The sequence below is a fragment of the Bos indicus x Bos taurus genome, chromosome 1 (genome assembly GCF_003369695.1).
Source record: "Bos indicus x Bos taurus breed Angus x Brahman F1 hybrid chromosome 1, Bos_hybrid_MaternalHap_v2.0, whole genome shotgun sequence".
In the NCBI taxonomy this organism is placed as follows: domain Eukaryota; kingdom Metazoa; phylum Chordata; class Mammalia; order Artiodactyla; family Bovidae; genus Bos; species Bos indicus x Bos taurus.
In genome coordinates, this window is record NC_040076.1 from 76177452 (window position 1) to 76196902 (window position 19451).

The following is a 19451-nucleotide window of genomic DNA, read 5'->3' on the forward strand; positions in this document are numbered from 1 at the left end:
GAACTAGCTTTCTGACTCTGAAGGATTCTCTTACATCTTCGTAGTTTCCATTTTCACCTCTATAAATGTGAAAGTAAAGCTGAAAATCATTAATAACCCTCTCCACTGTAAATGGACATTAGAAATAAAGACCTACCATCCTCTTCACTTTCCTCAACACTTTCATCCTAGTGTGCAGAGACATGAGAAGGAGTAAATCAGCTAATGTGGTTGAAATTATCAAGAAGTAAAATGAATTCTCATGTACATTTACAATTTTGATGAATGATCATTTATATATAGTTATAAACGTATGCATGTATCCACACATATACACACACGGTGCACATGTATTCTAATTGGTCATATCTGAGACCTGATACAGTTTCAATAGTCAGGCAGGCTAAATTCACGTGGTCTCTTAACTTGTCAGTGAAAAAAATTGATGAGTTGTGCCTGCTCAAACTCTGAGCTAAGGTCAAAGCACCCTTGAGGAGACAAGAAAAAAGAATAAGTGATTTACAGATAAGCCGGTAGCCTGGCACCAGGAGCTTTTGTTTCCTTAGCTCTAGGCCCCGGGAGAGGAGTGTGTCTCCACCGGCAGAAAGTGTTCCCAAACAATGTGAGACACACGCCAAATTGGAGTCCAGCCAGGCTCCAGCGACAGCGCTGAATTCCTGCTTGCCGCCCCTGGGCACACACAAAAGGCAGGCCCAGGTTACCACAGCCTCCCAGGTAAAGACCAAAGCTGCAATTTGTCATCATTAAGCGAACGGGCCATTCTTTTTCCTTCTGTGCTCTAATCAGTGGCGATGAAACTGGACTGGAAAAAAAAGTAGGGCAAAGAACCACTCCAAATTCTGGACTCAGGTAAGAGTGAACTCCCTCCCCTCAACTGCCTCTATGTCAGGAAATGATGCCAAATTTGCTACTTACTCTCTGTCATCTTGAGTTATTTATTTTTCTCTAAAGCTATAAGACTATTAATATAGTCATTGTTCTCTGAGTATGAAAGTAATGCCCATTATTGTAGATAATTTAGAGGCTCAGAAGAGACCAAGAAAGAAACTAAGAAGCTTTCAAAATCCATAATCCAGATATAGATACAGTGACCACTTTACTGTGTATAATTCTGACCATTTTCATCTGTGTATCATGTATACAGCTGTGTACACAAGTGAGTGAAAATGGAGAATTATAGAACTGGGTTCCACAATTAGTAACACATTATACATAATATTTTGTATTTTCATTATTCAACAACACATCATGGACATTTCTTCAGGCACTAGTTGTAAAATTGTGAAAATAATATTTTCAGGGTCATTTTAAGTACTAAACAAATAAAGGTAAAAGCCCCCTACAATGACCCCTGAGAAGTAGCAATCACTGATATAATGCTAATTCCATTAGATTCTAATAAACATGAAATGATTTTTCTGTTTAAAATACTCAAAACTATATAGCAAAACAATATCTGCAAAGAGAAAGAAAATGGAAAGGGTTTTGCTGAAGATCACAGGACTAAAATCAGTGGTCTTCGAGTTAGGTTATATTTCCTGCAGTCTCCTCCTAAAGAGGGGGTCAGGATATATGTGAGCAGAGTCACTAGCACAGAAATCGTTCAATACTAACACAGCCCATTCTATTGTCTGGCAGCTTTAGTCATTAGAAAATGTACCTAACTCAAAATCTAATTGTGTCTTCATATCAACCCTGTGATCTTATTCAAGGTGTTTAACATTACAAAAAATGTTTTGTTTTGCTTTGCTCAGGACATTTGTGCAGACAATGTAAGATCATAATGTACAGAGTGTGTTGGTTCCTCAGCCATGTCTGACTCTTTCTGACCCCATGGACTGTAGCCCACCAGGCTCCTCTTTCCACGGAGGTCTCCAGGAGATCTTCCCACCCCAGGGATCGAGCCCAGGTCTCCTGCATTGTAGGTGGATTCGTTACCATTTGAGAGGTATAATCCCCTGTGTTCTGCCTAATAGAGAGTACTTACATCTTATGCTCTGGATACTTTGCTTCTATCTATGCAGTCAGATAGCTGCAAGTTGTTGCATCAAATTAGAACTTACTGTTAACTCAGAATGTTAACTCATTCTAAAAATGGCATCAACTTTGTGAACAATATTGTGTAAAGTATGTAGCATGATGGTACAATAGGAAGAAAGAACTTCTGAGAGCCCATGATCAATACCAGAGAGAATGCTACATGTTAGACTCTGGGTCCCAAGAAAGGTGTTCCAACTCTTGACTGATGGTTAGGAGAATAAGCTACCAATCAGTTTCAGTTCAGTTGCTCAGTCATGTCTGATTCTTTGTGACCCCATGGACTGCAGTATTCCAGGCTTTCCTGTCCATCACCAACTCCCGAAGCTTGTTTAAACTCATGCCCATTGAGTTGCTGATGCCATCCAGCCATCTCATCCTCTGTCATCCTCTTGTCCTCCTGCCTTCAATCTTTCCCAACATCAGGGCCTTTCCCAATGAGTCAGTTCTTTGCATCAGGTGGCCAAAGAATTGGAGTTTCAGCTTCAGTATCAGTCCTTCCAATGAATAATCAGGGCTGATTTCTTTTATGATTGACTGGTTGGATCTCCTTGCAATCCAAGGGACTTTGAAGAGTCTTCTCCAACACCACAGTTCAAAAGCATCAGTTCTTTGGTGCTCAGCTTTCTTTATAGCCCAACTCTCACATCCATACATGACTACTGGAAAACCCATAGCTTTGACTAGACGGACCTTTGTTGGCAAAGTAATGTCTCTGGTTTTTAGTATGCTGTCTAGGTTGGTCATAGCTACCTAACAACAAAAAGCTCTGAAAAAGTTTTAAGTCCAATGGGAAAATATGGAAGATACTTTCCAGTATTTCATTCTATTATTCACCAACAGTTATTGTCTGTATGTCCTAAGCACTGTGATTGGAGTGTCTACATATGCAATTCTGTTGAATTATTAGGGCTTCCTTGGTAGCTCAGCTAGTAAAGAATTCACCTACAATGCAGAAGACCCCAGTTCGATTCCTGGGTCTGCAAGATCTGCTGGAGAAGGAATAGGCTACCCACTCCAGAATTCTCGGGCTTCCCTGGTGGATCAGCTGGTAAAGAATCTATCTGTAATGCGGGAGACCCGGGTTCAATCCCTGGGTTGTTTAATTATTAATTTTGTTTAATTCTCACAACAATCAGGAATTTTAAAGATTAAGATGAGAAAGTTGCTATCCAGTTATTTAACCTTTAAAATACTTTTCCTGTGACTATATAGCTTAAAAGTGATGGTACTGAGTTTCCAAAGTTCAAAATCAATTGTACTAAAATTGTACTATCAATTGTACTATCAATTGTTCAAAATCAATTCTGTACCATAGCCAGAATAATTGTGGCTGTTTAAACCAATGTTCACTCTCTCCGCCACCTGCCCCCCTCCCCTACACACACTTCTTTAGGATGTACTCAAAACTCAAAACATCGTAAAGACAAAAGTATCCTTTTTATCATCTGGACTGTTCTCTTGACTTTTTAAGTGAGATTTTTGTCTGCATTCTTTCTTTTAATATAGCCTATGTTTTTTAAAGCATATGTTATCATAACAATTCCCTGCTTGAACAACAACAACTTGGTGGTTTGTTTTTGTTTTTTCTTTTGCTTTTAGGAAAACCTCCAGATTCTTTTAATTAGAACTCAACTCTTCAGCTCTTTCTAATGTTAGTCGTGGACAGTGTATGGTCCTTACTGTGTCACTACATCTTTAATCCCTCTGTAATCCATCCAAATAGAACCATTCAACCTTCCCCATATGGGTATTTACCTTCATATTTTTGTTCATGCCATTCTCTTAGGTAGGTTATCACCTGTTTTAATCCTTCATGCTTATCTTACGTGTTGTTTGCTTGGTTTTGTCTTTTCCATTGTACGTTTAAAAAGAATTTTTTCCACCCCTCTGCTCTTGTCTGTGTGTGTGTGTTTGTGTGTGTGTGCACACGCACACACACGCGAAGTTGCTTCAATCATGTCTGACTCTGTGCAACCCTATGGACTGTAGCTCCTAGGCTCCTCTGTCCATGGGATTCCCCAGGCAAGAATACTGGAGTGGGTTGCCATGCCCTCCTCCAGAGGATCTTCCCAACCCAGAGACTGAACCTGTATTTCTTATGTTTCCTGTGTTGGCAGGCAGGTTCTTTACCACTAGCACCGCCTGGGAAGCCCTCTCTGCTCTTACATCACTTTAATTTATACTTCCATCATAACATGAGTTTCCTTTTGCCTTGGAAGCTTTTCAAGGTCAGAGAGTACTTGAAAGTGAGGTACTTTACTAGACCCTGAAAGTTTAAAGAAAAACAAGAATTGATCCCTGCTCTTTAGGAGCTAACTGTCCAGTGTGAGCAAGGCTCTTGATCTTTAACCTCCCTTCTGTCAGAAATACTCACCTGCTTATTTGTTCTACTTGTGTGGTATTCTGTAATTTTACCACATTGTGTCTCAATGCTTAATGCAACTGAAGACTCATCATGTCATTTTTCAATTCCCTATTTGTACCAGCATATAATTGGACTAACTTTATATACAATTTAAATAATCCTAAAGGAAACAATGAATTATTTTGCATATTATGGGATTATTGATATGCTTTTGTTTTAAAATGCAATTTTCCAGTTAACACTTACTCTGTATTTACTTTTCTAAATATTTTCCCTCTCTGAAATGATGAAATATTTAAAAATATTTTTCTCTTCTTTTGGTTAGAAGTTGCATATTATAAATTTCCTGTTTTAAGGTTTTTCCTAGAGAGTACAGCACAAATTCATAACAAAATCTAACGTTAACAGATGCTTTTAATTTTTTTCTGCCTATAACCAGAACCTTAACAACCCTTTAGTTTCATTTTCCCCAAACACATTCAGTTCAGTTCAGTCACTCAGTCGTGTCCAATTCTTTGCAACCCCATGAACCGCAGCACCAGGCCTCCCTGTCCATCAGCAACTGTCGGAGTTTACCCAAACCCACGTCCATCAAGTCGGTGATGCCATCCAACCATCTCATCCTCTGTCGTCCCCTTCTCCTCCTGCCCCCAATGCCTCTCAGAATCAGGATCTTCTCAAATGAGTCAACTCTTCACATCAGGTGGCCAAAATATTGGAGTTTCAGCTTCAACATCAGTCCTTCCAAAGAACATCCAAGACTGATCTCCTTTAGGATGGACTGGTTGGATCTCCTTGCAGTCCAAGGGACTCTCAAGAGTCTTCTCCAACACCACAGTTCAAAAGCATCAATTCTTCAGCGCTCAGCTTTCTTTATAGTCCAACTTTCACATCCATACATGCAAAACACATTATATACCATCATTTTTAATTCTCCATATATTTAAACTTAAACAATCATGACATTTAAAGTTTTAAATAAAAACTACTATTTTACTGATTTAAATAGCTAAACATTTTTCATAATTACCATAAATGAGTTCAGTTTCAATGCTTCTATCTTAAATAATTCTAAGTCAAGTCCCTCCTCCCCACCACTATGGGCACTAGAGTATGGCTATCAATTTCTTTGGTTTATATTTAGAACTAGCCAGCTCATGAGTCACTATTATGTAAGCTCATATTTACCAAACTGCCTTTGAGGGTTTTTTCCCTTCAATTTCTGATTCTGGGAATGTTATGTTTTATTATTGAGCTCAACTTCATATCAGAAGGATTTGTAAGGTGCCATGTGCTTGCCACGTGACTCCAACTTCTGTTTATCATTATTTGTAAGACTTCTTTGAACTAATATTTTTAAAACAAATAATAAGAAAAATATGTTTGGTACACTCTTCTAGTAAAATAAATGTAAAACAGGTTACTACTATCTATTGTCTTCTTGCATGCACAGAAATTAGATAGAAGTGAATTCAAGAATTTGATGATGTTTTCATCTAAGTGGATACTAAATGAAGTGTGCTTATAATTTCAGAATGTTACTTTAATTTTTGAGGAAAAGAAAGTATTCTATAAAATGCTCATAACTAAAAAAAAAAGGCAACATAGAGACATCAGGGTGAAATTTCAAAGATACACAAAAGAAAATATTATAAACAAACTAGGAAAAAGAAAACAGAAGTTTCTCTTCTTTAGTGATTGTTAAGGTAAACCTAAAAAATTTGTTTGATAGCAACTCATAGCCTTGGATTAAGTATTTTGGTGCTTAAGCTTACATGGAATGATGCAGAAAAGCACATACATTTCATATAAATTGGGTGAGCTCAAGACTATCAAACTGAAGTAGCTGAAAAAATAAATGAAAACAAGAATACAAGGAAAAAGTGTATGGGCCATAAACCCTGCCTATCTGGGAAAAATGCATGTTAAACTAAATTTTAGGATTTTTTTGTGTTCTCACATGTTTAAAGAACTGATTTGTGAAGGAGCAACCAGCATATTCTCTATCACAAAGTCAGCAAACTGGTGGCTAATGAATCATATGCTTTATTTGGCTTCTGTTTTTCTTTCTAAACTGGATTATTTGAAATGATAAAGATTTATGATTTTTCTTTAAACGTTAGAATATATACCAACATTAGGCCAACACTCCTTTATGGCAACTGTTCCCTAGATTTGAGTGAATTCCAAACCTTCAAGAAAGGACATGTGCTGTCTCATGGACCCTGTTCCACCACATTCTATTGCAAATAAGCATTTCAGGCTGTAGCCTCTTATATACGCTGCTGCTGCTGCTGCTGCTGCTGCTAAGTTGCACATTGGGCAAAATAAGGAGCGGTGTCCAAATGGGTTGGTGCACCCTTCAGTGCAAGAAAGTCCTGTGAAAGAGGGTATTTTCACCACAAAAAAAGTCATAAAAATTATGTTCCCTAGTCCTTTATCCAACCTAGCATCTGCTGATCCACTGGTTCTTTCAGTAACTTTCCATCCTCTTATCAGGGCTGGTGGGAACTTTCAAATCCTTGATTGCCATGAGCAGGCAACATAAAATAAATGACCAAGGTCCAACTGCAGTCTCATCTGCTTGTCCTCCTCTTACTCATATTCCACATTATTCATCTCACTCAAGAGTCAAAGGGTTCTAGATTCTCCCATACCTTTCTGTATATTTAAAAATTTTAACCACAAAGTATCTTCAAGGAAAACACTGCAGGGAAGTAATAGTCCTGGAATTTGACCTTGTCCATCTATCTCTGTCTCCATTTTTCCTTTTTCATATTCCTGAATGTAGAAATGCCAGGCTGTCTACTTTGCCTTCTTTCTGACATAAATCTTTCATTTTTTTTGTACTTTTCTTCTTCCTAAGAAGCTAAGTTCCAGGGTTAAATACTAATTGTTAATGGATATCCTACTATTGGGACCTGCAGGTATAGGTAAGCTTGGAAATAGGATAACATGGAACAAAATCATTGTTTTAGTAGCTGAAAAAATTTACCAGCTATAGTGCCTCTATTTAGATTATTCCAAAGACACAGAATGAATAGAAACTTAATACAGGTATTCAAGTTGCTATGGCTATACAATTGCTCAGTCATGTCCAACTCTTTGCAACCCCATGGGCTATACAGTCCATGGAATTCTTCAGGCCAGAATACTGGAGTGAGTAGACAGTTCCCTTCTCCAGGGGATCTTCCCAACCCAGGGATTGAACCCAGGTCCTCTGTATTGCAGGCAGATTCTTTACCAACTGAGTCATCAGGGGAGCCCAAGTTATTCAGGTTAGTAGTACTATAAAGAAATGAGTAGGAAAACTGGATTATGCATTATTATGTGTTCTACATTCAAAAATCTCCCTAAGACATTCAGAATTACTTGAATTTTGATATCTAAAATTGCTTCAAATTTCAAGTGGGAGTTAAATGTTTTAGAAATGTGATAAAGATTCATGATGTACTTAAAATCCACATTAACTATTGAATGCATTCCCTATTTATTGCCTTCTTTTTTATGTCATGGTCTATCAGCACACTTGTTTCTTATGCATACTGTTTATTCTAAGTTCTTTAAAAGGATATTCATCTAGCAAGATAATAAATGTCCCATAAAATGTCAAATATAAAGCTCAATACATAAAGTCTAAACACTGCCTTAAATTCACTTTTTGATTCCATTTAATACCAAAAGAATGAATTAAACTTTCAAGTATATTTTCAGAATTTGGCCTGTTCAGAAAATTTTAGTTATTAGTTTTTAATTTAACCCCCAAATTCTGATACCTGTCAGTAGTTTCTAAATTTATCATAAACTGAAACTAATAAAGCCAATTTCAGTTGTTGATTAAATGTCTATCATTGACAAGTTTCCATCTATATTCTTTTTCATCAAGAAGTCTGATTATTCAATGAAGTGGAAGAAATGGGAATGAGCAGTCTGCCTCATGGAGTATCACACAATATCCTGGTAAGAATGCAAAAGATTAAAACCCTAACAGATAGACAATTTTTACTACAACAATTATTAATACTTTGTGAACTCAGTTGGATTTTAGGTGATGGCACAAGACACAATCATAGGTTATAAGACCTTTATAGAATGGTAAAAATTTATTTCAGCTCACAAACTATATGCTTTCTTCCCAAAAAAAGCAATACAATGTTTCATAACTTTTTCATATGCTGTACCAGAGCAGGTTGCTTATAAGCAGCACAGCATTTTTAGAAACAAGTAAGTTGCAGTAGCATTTAGTGGAATAATATTCTGAGATATTAAGATATTGATGTTTTATATTTGTTGTTCAGTCACTCAGTCGTGTCTCTTTGTGGCCCCATAGACTGTGGCACACCAGGTTTCCCTGGCCTTCACTATCTCCCGGAATTTGCTCAAACTCATGTCCATTAAGTCAGTGATGCTATCTAATCATCTCATCCTCTGCTGTCCTCTTCTCCTTTTGCCTTATATTTATTTGCACTCAAAAGTCATTTTCAACTGATGTCCTCTAAAGTCTAGAAAATAAAATACTCCATTTCCTTTATTGTTGTAATGTTATGTTAAGGATCGAACCTGGGTCTCCCACGTTGTAGGCAGATGCTTTTACTGTCTGAGCCACCAGGGAAGCCCTTATTGTTGTTAGGCATGGTCATATAACCCTTTTCGGGCCAATAGATGCAAAAGGAATTCTCTAGGCTAATTTTTAAGGAAGTTATTTTTAAATTCAGACTAAACTGTTAGGATGTCTTATTCATTTTTCCTCTTAGCTATTCTATTTATTTTTTTCCTTCTTGGATAGCAGATGTGATGCTGGGAGTGTGGCAGTCTTTTTTTTTTTTAATTATTTTTTTAAAATTTTATTTTATTTTTAAACTTTACAAATTGTATTAGTTTTGCCAAATATCAAAATGAATCCGCCACAGGTATACATGTGTTCCCCATCCTGAACCCTCCTCCCTCCCCATACCATCCCTCTGGGTCGTCCCAGTGCACTAGCCCCAAGCATCCAGTATTGTGCATCGAACCTGGACTGGCAACTCGTTTCATACATGATAGTATACATGTTTCAATGCCATTCTCCCAAATCTTCCCACCCTCTCCCTCTGCAACAGAGTCCATAAGACTGTTCTATACATCAGTGTCTCTTTTGCTGTCTCGTACACAGGGTTATTGTTAGCATCTTTCTAAATTCCATATATGTGCATTAGTATACTGTATTGGTGTTTTTCTTTCTGGCTTACTTCACTCTGTATAATAGGCTCCAGTTTCATCCACCTCATTAGAACTGATTCAAATGTATTCTTTTTAATGGCTGAGTAATACTCCATTGTGTATATGTACCACTGCTTTCTTATCCATTCATCTGCTGATGGACATCTAGGTTGCTTCCATGTCTTGGCTATTATAAACAGTGCTGCGATGAACATTGGGGTACACGTGTCTCTTTCCCTTCTGGTTTCCTCAGTGTGTATGCCCAGCAGTGGGATTGCTGGGTCATAAGGCAGTTCTATTTCCAGTTTTTTAAGGAATCTCCACACTGTTCTCCATAGTGGCTGTACTAGTTTGCATTCCCACCAACAGTGTAAGAGGGTTCCCTTTCCTCCACACTCTCTCCAGCATTTATTGCTTGTAGACTTTTGGATTGCAGCCATTCTGACTGGTGTGAGATGGTACTCATAGTGGTTTTGATTTGCATTTCTCTGATAATGAGTGATGTTGAGCACCTTTTCATGTGTTTGTTAGCCATCTGTATGTCTTCTTTGGAGAAATGTCTATTTAGTTCTTTGGCCCATTTTTTGATTGGGTCATTTATTTTTCTGGAGTTGAGCTGCAGGAGTTGCTTGTATATTTTTGAGATTAGTTGTTTGTCAGTTGCTTCATTTGCTATTATTTTCTCCCATTCTGAAGGCTGCCTTTTCACCTTGCTAATAGTTTCCTTTGATGTGCAGAATCTTTTAAGTTTAATTAGGTCTGATTTGTTTATTTTTGCTTTTATTTCCAATATTCTGGGAGGTGGGTTATAGAGGATCCTGCTGTGATGTATGTCAGAGTGTTTTGCCTATGTTTTCCTCTAGGAGTTTTATAGTTTCTGGTCTTACGTTGAGATCCTTAATCCATTTTGAGTTTATTTTTGTGTATGGTGTTAGAAAGTGTTCTAGTTTCATTCTTTTACAAGTGGTTGACCAGATTTCCCAGCACCACTTGTTAAAGGGATTGTCTTTAATCCATTGTATATTCTTGCCTCCTTTGTCAAAGATAAGGTGTCCATATGTGCGTGGATTTATCTCTGGGCTTTCTATTTTGTTCCATTGATCTATATTTCTGTCTTTGTGCCAGTACCATACTGTCTTGATAACTGTGGCTTTGTAGTAGAGCCTGAAGTCAGGTAGGTTGATTCCTCCAGTTCCATTCTTCTCTCTCAAGATCACTTTGGCTATTCGAGGTTTTTTTGTATTTCCATACAAATTGTGAAATTATTTGTTCTAGCTCTGTGAAGAATACCATTGGTAGCTTGATAGGGATTGCATTGAATCTATAAATTGCTTTGGGTAGTATACTCATTTTCACTATATTGATTCTACCGATCCATGAACATGGTATATTTCTCCATCTATTAGTGTCTTCTTTGATTTCTTTCACCAGTGTTTTATAGTTTTCTATGTATAGGTCTTTAGTTTCTGTAGGTAGATATATTCCTAAATATTTTATTCTTTCCATTGCAATGGTGAATGGAAGTGTTACCTTAATTTTTCTTTCTGTTTTCTCATTATTAGTGTATAGGAATGCAAGGGATTTCTGTGTGTTGATTTTATATCCTGCAACTTTACTATAATCATTGATTAGTTCTAGTAATTTTCTGGTGGAGTCTTTAGGGTTTTCTATGTACAGGATCATGTCATCTGCAAATAGTGAGAGTTTTACTTCTTCTTTTCCAATTTGGATTCCTTTTATTTCTTTTTCTGCTCTGATTGCTGTGGCCAAAACTTCCAAAACTATGTTGAATAGTAATGGTGAAAGTGGGCACCCTTGTCTTGTTCCTGACTTTAGAGGGAATGCTTTCAATTTTTCACCATTGAGAATAATGTTTGCTGTGGGTTTGTCATATATATCTTTTATTATGTTGAGGTATGTTCCTTCTATTCCTGCTTTCTGGAGAGTTTTTATCATAAATGGGTGTTGAATTTTGTCAAAGGCTTTCTCTGCATCTATTGAGATAATCATATTGTTTTTATTTTTCAATTTGTTAATGTGGTGTATTACATTGATTGATTTGCAGATATTGAAGAATCCTTGCATCCCTGGGATAAAGCCCACTTGGTCATGGTGTATGATCTTTTTAATGTGTTGTTGGATTCTGATTGCTAGAATTTTGTTAAGGATTTTTGCATCTATGTTCATCAGTGATATTGGCCTGTAGTTTTCTTTTTTTGTGGCATCTTTGTCAGGTTTTGGTATTAGGGTGATGGTGGCCTCATAGAATGAGTTTGGAAGTTTACCTTCCTCTGCAATTTTCTGGAAGAGTTTGAGCAGGATAGGTGTTAGCTCTTCTCTAAATTTTTGGTAGAATTCAGCTGTGAAGCCGTCTGGACCTGGGCTTTTGTTTGCTGGAAGATTTTTGATTACAGTTTCAATTTCCATGCTTGTGATGGGTCTGTTAAGATTTTCTATTTCTTCCTGGTCGAGTTTTGGAAAGTTGTACTTTTCTAAGAATTTGTACACTTTTTCCACGTTGTCCATTTTATTGGCATATAATTGTTGATAGTAGTCTCTTATGAGCCTTTGTATTTCTGTGTTGTCTGTTGTGATCTCTCCAGTTTCCGAATAATGATAGTGAAATTGATCCAAAATCTTGAAATCAAAATGGAATCACAGATAAATAGCCTGGAGACAGGATTGAGAAGATGTAAGAAAGGTTTAACAAGGACCTAGAAGAAATAAAAGAGTCAATATATAATGAATAATGCAATAAATGAAATTAAAAATACTCTGGAGGCAACAAATAGTAGAATAACAGAGGCAGAAGATAGGATTAGGTGAATTAGAAGATAGAATGGCAGAAATAAATGAATCAGAGAGGATAAAAGAAAAACGAATTAAAAGAAATGAGGACAATCTCAGAGACCTCCAGAACAATATTAAATGCTATAGCATTCGAATCATAGGGGTCCCAGAAGAAGAAGACAAAAAGAAAGGCCATGAGAAAATACTTGAGGAGATAATAGTTGAAAACTTCCCTAAAATGGGGAAGGAAATAATCACCCAAGTCCAAGAAACCCAGAGAGTCCCAAACAGGATAAACCCAAGGTGAAACACCCCAAGACACATATTAATAAAATTAGCAAAGATCAAACACAAAGAACAAATATTAAAAGCAGCAAGGGAAAAAACAAGAAATAAGACACAAGGGAATTCCCATAAGGATAACAGCTGATCTTTCAATAGAAACTCTTGAAGCCAGGAAGGAATGGCAAGACATGCTTAAAATGATGAAAGAAAATAACCTACAGCCCAGATTATTGTACCCAGCAAGGATCTCATTCAAGTATGAAGGAGAAATCAAAAGCTTTTCAGACAAGCAAAAGCTGAGAGAATTCTGCACCACCAAACCAGCTCTCCAACAAATACTAAAGGATATTCTCTAGACAGGAAACAAAAAACGGTGTATAAATTCGAACCCAAAAAATAAAGTAAATGGCAACGGGATCATACTTATCAGTAATTACCTTAAACGTAAATGGGTTGAATGCCCCAACCAAAATATAAAGACTGGCTGAATGGATACAAAAACAAGACTCCTACATATGTTGTCTACAAGAGACCCACCTCAAAACAGGGGACACATACAGACTGAAAGTGAAGGGCTGGAAAAAGATTTTCCATGCAAATAGGGACCAAAAGAAAGCAGGAGTAGCAATACTCATATCAGATAAAATAGACTTTAAAACAAAGGCTGTGAAAAGAGACAAAGATGGTCACTACATAATGATTAAAGGATCAATCCAAGAAGAAGATATAACAATTATAAATATATATGCACCCAACACGGGAGCACCACAGTATGTAAGACAAATGCTAACAAGTATGAAAGGAGAAATTAACAATAACACAATAATAGTGGGAGACTTTAATACCCCACTCACACCTATGGATAGATCAACTAAACAGAAAATTAACGAGTGTGGCAGTCTTATTGTTATCAAGACAATGAAAGCCTCGCACTACTGATAGCAGATCAGTTTGGCCTACAACTCTGATGAGATCTTGAGCAGCTGTCTCAGTCATCAATCTCTGTGAACATCTTGACTCTTGAAGGAAACAACTCCTATCTAATGTACTCATTGCTAGTTGTTGCTATTGTGCTACTTTCTGCCAATATAATTGTGAACAATATGCTTCCCCTCATTCAGGAATCAGTAACATCTGCCTTCCTCTTCACAGTGAGATGAATATCAGACATTCACAAATTTCTTAAGTCCAAAGGACTAACTGATGATCAGTAATTTCTTCATGATGCCTCAGACCAAAGAAACACCTAGAAGTTCTGTTTATTGGTTAGATTCAAATAATTTAACAGCTGTAATTTATATGGTATCTGTGTTTATTCAAATATGTAAAATATTTCAATACAGCCATGCAAATGGGCTGTAGTGTCTCAGTGCACGTAGGTATAAGATATGGGAGTCGTGTTCTGTTCAGCTTTCCTAGAAGGGAGAAGTGAATTGGAAATTTCTAAGACTGATTGCCTAGTATGGGGCAGGTGGGGTCAGCTGCAAAGGAGCACAAGAAACACTTTAGGTTGGAGAAGTAAAGTATATCCTGATTATGGGGTTGTTTATACAAATTTTTAGAAATAATACATTTTAAATATTGTGCTCATAAATTATTGAAACATAGACTATGTTAATGAACTAATGGTATTAGTTAGACAGGATTAATTGCTGAAAAAGATGGCAGGACCCAAAATGACAATGTGTAGAAATCTAACATTTATTGAAAGGAAAGGGTGAAGTGGAGAAACAGTATTAAAGTATTGGTGTGCCTCATAGCCAAAGACCTCAAACCTGAGAATCCAGGCAAGAGCACTGACTGTGTGTAAGGGCTGTGTAAGTGCTTCCTTTGTTGGATCAGAAACTATCGATGTGTGAACAGAACATCTTGGAACCATAGAGTCTATACTGGAGTCTTGACTGATACAAATCATCAGTCTCACTGCTGTTGATTAAATAATGTCAATAAACTAGTGTGAATCATCTTCAAACTCCTTTGGACATATGACTACAAAGGAAAACTATTAACAATTATATATCATGCCTTGGGGCTTCCCTTGTTGCTCAGCTGGTAAAGAATGCGCCTGCAATGTGGGAGACCTGGGTTCGATCCTTGGGTTGGGAAGATCCCCTGCAGGAGGGCATGGCAAATGCCCAATATTCTTTGCCTGGAGAATCCCCATGGACAGAGGAGCCTGGTGGGCTACAGTCCATGAAGTGGCAAAGAGTCATACATGACTAAGCAACTAAGCACAGCAGCATGGCATCATGCCTTGATCAAGCGTTAGTGCTGTGTAGGTATTCCAGTAACATAGGTTAATGAGGTTAATTCTAGGTCTATTGGAATTAACCCTCACAGTAAATAACATCTTAATGAACCAAAACAAACAAAAAATTATGCACTGTAAATTACTATACAAACATAATGAATTAAGTAAAGTAATACTTGCTTTGTACTATTATGTGGAAATAGTGATGACACCACAGTAATAATCACAAGTTTCAATTAACATTATACATTGGGATACATGTATCTTTTTGAATTATAGTTTTCTCAGAATATATGTCCAGTAAGTGGGATTGCTGGATCATATAGTAGTTCTATTTTAGTTTTCTAAGGAACCTCCATACTGTTTTCCATAGTGGCTATATCAATTTACATTCCCACCAACAGTGCATGAGGGTTCGCTTTTTTTACATCCTTTCCAGCTTTTATTGTTTGTGGATTTTTCAATTATAGCCATTCTGACCGATGTGATACCTCATTGTATGTTCATTGCAGAACTATTTACAATAGTCAGGATATGGAAGCAACCCAAATGTCCATCGACAGATGAATGGATCAAGAAAATATGGTAATATACACAACGGAATATTGCTCAGCCATAAAAAGGAACAAATTTGGATCATTTGTAGACACACTGATAGACCTAGAGTATATCATGCTAAGTGAAGTCATAAAGAGAAAAACAAATATTATATATTAATGCATATATATGAAACCTAGAAAAATGGTATAGATGAATGGTTTTGCAGGGCAGCAATAGAGACACAGACATAGGAAATGGACCTACGGACCCAGTGGCGGGTAAGGGGTGGGAGGAATTGGGAAATTAGGACTGACATGTGTGCACTGCCATGTGTAAAAAGATTGCTGGTGGAAACATGCTGTGTAGTGCAGGGAGCAAAACTCAGTGCTCTGTGATGACATAGAGGGGTGGGATGGTGAGTGGGAGGGAGATTTATAAGGGAGGGGATGAATGTATGTATATATAGCTGATTCACTTCATTGTATAGCAGAAACAAACATAATGGTAAAGCAACTATACCCCAATTTAAAAAAATAAAAGAAAGACAAAAAAAAAAAAGACAAAGTGCATAAAAGTGTGCTATGTTACAACAGAGTAGATGACATTGACAACCCTGGGAAGCCATACTTTCTAACTGAATCAGAACATTATGAATGAAGAAAGAAGGCCATTGTGTCCTAACAAACATAAGTGACCAAGCCATCATGTCCTTTTCTTACTCATTTTACTTCCTTCCTTAAGTTAATCACTTGTGCTAAAATTAATGACATAGAAAGAAAGGGAAAGATAAGGTAACCGATAATTCATTTGCCTTTCAATCTTTCGTTGCTCATCAGTACCTGGAGGTACAGTGTGTTAGTAGAATATGCAATATCAAGAAGTGAAATAAAATCAATCAAGTTCACTTCATGCCATATTTTGCTGCTTGAGTAAGAATGAATTATATATACATGCACCAACTATGTCAAGGCTGTATATTGTCACCCTGCTTATTTAGCTTGTATGCAGAGTACATAATGCAAAATGCTGAACTGGATAATGCACAAACTGGAATCAAGATTGCCGGGAGAAATATCAATAACCTTAGATATGCAAATGACACCACTCTAATAATAGAAAGCAAAGAGGAACTAAAAAGATGAAGATGAAAGAGGAGAGTGAAAAAGCTGGCTTAAAACTCAACATTCAAAAGAGACACAGGTATCCCATTGTTCACTGAAGCACTATTTACAATAGCTAAAACATGGAAGCAATCTAGATGTCCATTGACAGATGAATGGATAAAGAAGCTGTGGTGCATATAACACAATGGAATATTACTCAGCCTTAAAAAAGAATGTATTTGAGTCAGTTCTAATGAGGTGGATGAACCTAGAACCTATTATACAGAGTGAAGTGAGTCAGAAAGAGAAAGATACCATATTCTAACACATATATACAGAATCTAGAAAAATGGCACTGAAGAATTTATTTACCGGGCAACAATGGAGAAACAGATATAGAGAATAGACTTATGGACATGGGGAGAGGGGAGGAGAGAGTGAGATGTATGGAAAGAGTAACATGGAAACTTACATTACCATATGTAAAACAGATAGCCAACGGGAATTTGCTGTATGGCTCAGAAAACTCAAACAGGGGCTCTGTATCAACCTAGAGGGGAGGGCTGGGGGCAGGGGAGATGGGAGGGAATTTTAAAAGGGAGGGCATATATGTCTACCTATAGCTGATTCATGTTGAGGTTTGACAGAAAACAGTAAAATTCTGTAAAGCATTAAAAGTAAAAAAAAAAAAATACAACTCAACATTCAAAAAACAAAGATCATGACATTGGGTCACATTACTTTATGGCAAATAGATAGGGAAACAATGGAAACAGTGACAGACTTTATTTTCTTGGGCTCCAAAATCACTGCAGATAGTGACTGCAGCCATGAAATTAAAAGATGCTTGCTCCTTGGAAGAAAATCTGTGACCAACCTAGACAGCATATTAAAAAGCAGAGACATTACTTTGCCAACAAAGATCCATCTAGTCAAAGCTGTGGTTTTTCCAGTAGTCATGTATGGATGTGAGAGTTGGACCATAAAGAAGGCTGAGAATGGAAGAACTGATGCTTTCCAACTCTAGTATTGGAGAAGACTCTTGAGAGTCCCTTGGACTGCAAGGAGATCAAACCAGTCAATCCTAAGGAAATCAACCCTGAATATTCACTGGAAGGACTGATGCTGAAGCTCCAAAACTTTGGCTACCTGATGCAAAGAGCTGACACATTGGAAAAGACCCTGATGTTAGGAAAGATAGAATGCAGGAGTAGGGGACAAGAGAGGATGAGTTGGTTGGACGGAATCATCGACTCAATGGACATAGATTTGAGCAAGCTCCGGCAGGTGATGAAGGACAGGGAAGCCTGGTGTGCTGCAGTCCATGGGGTCACAAAGAGTCAGACATGACTGGATGACTGAACAACAACAGTACCAAGTACAAAATACAAATTGTGTGATTTCAGTGATTCTGCATGTAGTTTGAGTGCTCTTACACTTGCATTAAATCTGGCATTTAATGCAGATTAAATGTACAGTATTATATATGTACAATTTATATTGTACATATGTAATACATGTACAACATAAAGATGTACAATAAAATGTGTACTAATGCTTTTAAATTTCTTTGCTTGAAAAGTGTTAACCTCTCAGTTGTGTTTGACGCCTTATGATGCCATGGACTGTAGCCTACAAGGCTCTTCTGACCATGGAATTTCCCAGGAAAGAATACTGGAGTGGGTTGCCATTCCCTTCTCCAGGGGATCTTCCCAACCCAGGGATTGGAGGCAGATTCTTTACCGTCTGGAGCCACCAGGGAGGCCCTTTCTTTGAATGAATGAATTGAAAAAAACACTATGACAAGTCAAGAGAAAAACAACTGAAGAAAGAAAATGTTAGTAATTTTAATGACACATTTCCTTTGCTTTTTGAAAACACACTTTCATTGTGCATTCAGCACCATAAATTATGTAGCAGGCCCTGGGTAATTAATATTACTGCAACAAGTGCAACAAGTGTTCATGATATAATAGCAACATGGTGCTGTAGATGAATGAATATTTGGATTCTTACAAATACACAAACCAAAGTGACATCATTCAATCCACATATCTCTAAATTATGTCTTGGGAGGAATTGAAAATGGAATATAAAAATAAATAGTGAATATTGACCTAGCTAAATGTCTGAAAGAAAAACTGCATGAGTAAATTTCAATAGTTTATTTTGTAACGAGAACTGAAAGGTGGGTACTGACTTGCAGGTATGTTCTGGGAAATGGAAACCTCAGGGATCTGATGTTTCCTTGGTGATAGGTCTTTCTTTTCAAATCTGTTGTCTTTGTTAATACAGAGTTGAAAGCTTTGGGTGATGATTATTTCCTCATTCTTCTGGCTTCAACTTTTTCACAGTGCTAATAATTTGGAGATCGCATATGAAATGGTAGTGTATGAAACAGTATAGCACTAAAGGAAGTTTCATAAAAACTTATATGGAAGCATGAGTGAAAATATAATTCACTAAGTGTCTTTTATATATTTGAGGGCACAGATACTATATTTCCACTTGAAGTCTCTTCTTTAGAAAAACAAAGACCATTCTAGGTATGTTTTCACCTTTACAAAACACTAATAATTTAATGTGAATAATTTTTTCTTTACATGGTAAAAATCTCAGATATATTCTATTCTTTTTGATACAGGTGTTAGAATCATCAAGATTTTTCTCAGTTCAGTCACTCAGTCGTGTCCGACTCTTTGCGACCCCATGAAACGCAGCATGCCAGGCCTCCCTGTCCATCACCAACTCCCAGAGTCCACCCAAACCCATGTCCATTGTGTCAGTGATCCCATCTAACCATCTCATCCTCTGTCTAATAGGCAATTAATTTTAATTTTTAAAATTTTAATGAGTCAAAGAAGTTTATTCTCTATGT

The 19451-nt window shown here is 37.1% G+C and overlaps 1 long non-coding RNA gene across 1 annotated transcript in view; it reads left to right on the forward strand.

Moving 5' to 3' along the window:
• The first annotated feature begins 391 nt into the window (after nucleotides 1-391).
• LOC113890546 overlaps nucleotides 392-19451 on the forward strand; it is an 80629-nt gene continuing 61569 nt past the window's right edge. The window contains exons 1-2 of the long non-coding RNA XR_003510519.1: nucleotides 392-849; nucleotides 8292-8365. This is a non-coding gene — a long non-coding RNA (uncharacterized LOC113890546). The remainder of the gene's footprint in view (nucleotides 850-8291; nucleotides 8366-19451) is intronic.